Consider the following 3,200-nt stretch of genomic DNA (forward strand, 5'->3'; position numbering starts at 1 on the left):
AATATTTTCATGATTATTTTTATAATTATTTAGATTATTGTTATGATTATTATGTTGCTTGATATTTATTATTGTTATTACTTGATCACGCCTTTTATGCATGTTTAAAGGGAATTTGTACTTGTAATCACGCTTAATAAGATAATTAATAATCTTGTTTAGGGTTAACTTGATTATAATTCAAGTGATCGCCAATAATAGCTTTGTTTGTGCATTAATATTCAACCAACATAGATAAAAAAATTTAGGGTAAACCTATTGATTGCATGTTACTCAAAAAGTGCACATGAATACGAGAAGAATAAAGTATAAACCTATTTTTAGGGCAGGTTCAGTCTCTTTTAGGTTGGATTTGTACCTTCATCCTTGAACTTCCAGACTTGGTTCCAGACCTATTGGAATTAACGATCTACTGGATCGTTAAGGGGTGTAACTTTCACCCTGTGAACGGTTTACAAGTTCTTAAAACTTGTTGGCTACTCTTTTGTTCTAGCTTCCTTCCCTATGGACGCCACCATGGTTAAGTGTATCATCACAGTGGGTTTCAAGTGTGGGATAATGCTCGAAATTCGAGCACTAACAGACACCTTTTGCCCGATACAAATAACAGTGTAAATAAAATAAAAAACCCTAGTGCTTCGTATCTAACTTCACTTTTCATTCCACAATTAGCCGCCTTCTTCTCTTTTAGACCACACACTCTCTCTCATCCATCATCTCTCAACTCCTGTCTCCCCAAGCAAACGATTTCTCCCGGCTACCACAGAACGACCTTCTACCACCCTCTCATAGTCTCGTTTGTCATCTAATCCTGCCATCTCTCATTTATATTCAAGATCCAATCCTCAGCCCATCTAAAATCAATCAAAATCTAATAAAAATGGCTTGATCTCTTTCCAATTCTCTCACCTCCGCAGCATCCACCCATTTTTTCAATTTTCGACACCTCTCTAACTCGGCAGAGGCATTTCCCGATGAAATTTGGTGGCAGAGGGGGTGGAGACGGTTGGGATGAAGTAAAGAGACGCTTCTAGATATCCTGTGTTAGGTTTCAGATTAATTCCAATCGTTTGTCTCAGCTTATGTCGTCTAATTATTGATCTGCTATTTTTGTAGCTTATTGACTAGTTTAAGGTACTCAATTTATGGTTATGTATGGTACGTTTTGTATAATTTTTCAACTAAGTTGCTCAGTTTGATCCTCAATTAATGCATGATAAGGTTATTTTGATGATTATGTTACCTGGGTATGATGTTATTACTTATGATTTGTGATCTGAAGAAGTGGGTAGTTGTTAGATTTGTTTGTGATGCTATATGTTATGGTGGATCGATCCGATTTTGGCTATTGCTTTGAGGGTTTTGGTTTAGATGAAGAAAATTGCTTGTTTTGATATATCGATATTTTTATTTCTATTTGTTTCATGAGTTTTAGGTTTTTTTGTTGAGGAATTGAGTTAGATCTCGATGATTTTTTTTGCTTAGTTGATGATTTAAGAGTTGGATTTGCTTGAATTTTCTCCTTTTTAAAGATTTATTCACATAATCACACATGCTTGTTTGTTTGCATGATATATGGGATTAAATTACTCAACTGGCCATGAATGATTGATTAGTTTTGTGATTGATAGAAAAGGAATAATATATGTCGAATTTAAACGCACGACTTATTTATCTGATTTTACTTGTGCTGATACTAGTAGAGTTTGCTGATATGGAGCCTCATTTCCCTTGTATCAGACTTTCAGTTCTTTATCTGGTGAAGAAGTGATTTATGGATTTTGTTTTTAATTTATGCTCGCCTTAATATATAACGAGTGCAAGTGATTCATGTTCTTCATTGGTTTGGTAGCTACACAAAAATAACGATTTTCTCTATCGTCATTCTCTTTGTATATATTCTTCTACAGTTTTCTTGAATTTTTCCTATGTTTCTATTGAATTATTAATTAATTGTTGTTTATTGTTGTTGCTGCTGTGCTAGGGAGTGAAAACCATGGCCGAACTTAGGGTTTTTGCTATAAGGTAGTTGTTTTGGGGGTTTTTTGGAATTCCTTGGGATACTGGTCTCGCTCTCCAAACAATGAGACTTGGACACATGCAAAATGAACGAATATTCCTTTATCGGAATATTCACCTCCGACAATCAAGTTAGAGATCTGAAACAGAAAAGGCTAGAGAGAGAAAGTAGAGAGAAGTTGGAGATATTTAATGTTCTTTTGTTGAAATGTCGTAATCCACCCCTCCCATCATAAATGATTGGATTATTTATAGGGGTGGGAGTTTGTGCTCCTTTAGGGTTTGTACCGTAAAATTCCGTGGGGTCGCCGTTTTGCGGCTTTCATGAAAATCTCTCGAGATATGGGCCATGATGTAATAAGGCCTTTTTAATGCTAATTTCAAGGGCTTTTTATGCCTTGGACACGCGATATCTTCCCAGAGTGACACGTGTCGCCCTTTGATTGGGCCACGTGTTGCTACGAGATTGGTCCACGTACATGGTGTATTTTTACCCTAGACAATTGCCCCTCTGAGGGGGTGGCTCATACGATAACGGCCGACTCCTCTGATTTTTTTTACATGCCTTGATACGTACGAGTATACAGAGATTAGGCCGACTGCTGGGGTGCCTGGATCTGTCCGCCCCATTCGAGGTTGGCCGTCTTAGGATGACACGCTGCTTTCGTACGCTAAAGAATCCTCTAGAGGATGCCTAGCTCTGAGAAAGAAGCGGACAGTGTACGCCGTCTCAATTTTCGGAGAAAAGCGGACGTCTATCAATTGAGATGGAAGCTTTTGTTTCGTCTATTTTGTCCGTCATTTCGGACGCGCCATTATTTGGCCGTCTCCTTTTCCGTTCATTCTAACAGCATTGTCCTTTGCCCCCTTAAATTTTAGGTTAATCTTTCAAATTATAACCGTTCAACTTCCTTTGGCGGGAAAGATAAATTTACCAATATGCCCCCATAAATTTTGCCTATATATACAGGGGTTTTGACCTCATTTTCACACTTTGGAACTTTTTGATTTTTAGAGGGAGATCAGAGCTTTTAAAGAGAGAATGTGTTTTTTCTTTGAATCTTCAAGAGCTCCGCCGTGCCTTTGAGTTTTCCGGACGTATTTTTAGTTTTCCGGTCAACTTTCAAGACTTTTCAAGTTTTCTGCACGTACAGAGGTAGGCTGCTTGTTTTCTTTCTCTT

General features: G+C 37.5%; 1 long non-coding RNA gene across 1 annotated transcript; it reads left to right on the forward strand.

Moving 5' to 3' along the window:
* The first annotated feature begins 590 nt into the window (after positions 1 to 590).
* Positions 591 to 2,412, forward strand: LOC110726855. The gene is made up of 2 exons (XR_002512410.1): positions 591 to 1,134; positions 1,985 to 2,412. It is a non-coding gene; the product is annotated as an uncharacterized LOC110726855 (long non-coding RNA).
* Positions 2,413 to 3,200: the final 788 nt, after the last annotated feature.

This window comes from Chenopodium quinoa, unplaced genomic scaffold (assembly GCF_001683475.1).
Source record: "Chenopodium quinoa cultivar QQ74 unplaced genomic scaffold, ASM168347v1, whole genome shotgun sequence".
NCBI lineage: Eukaryota > Viridiplantae > Streptophyta > Magnoliopsida > Caryophyllales > Amaranthaceae > Chenopodium > Chenopodium quinoa.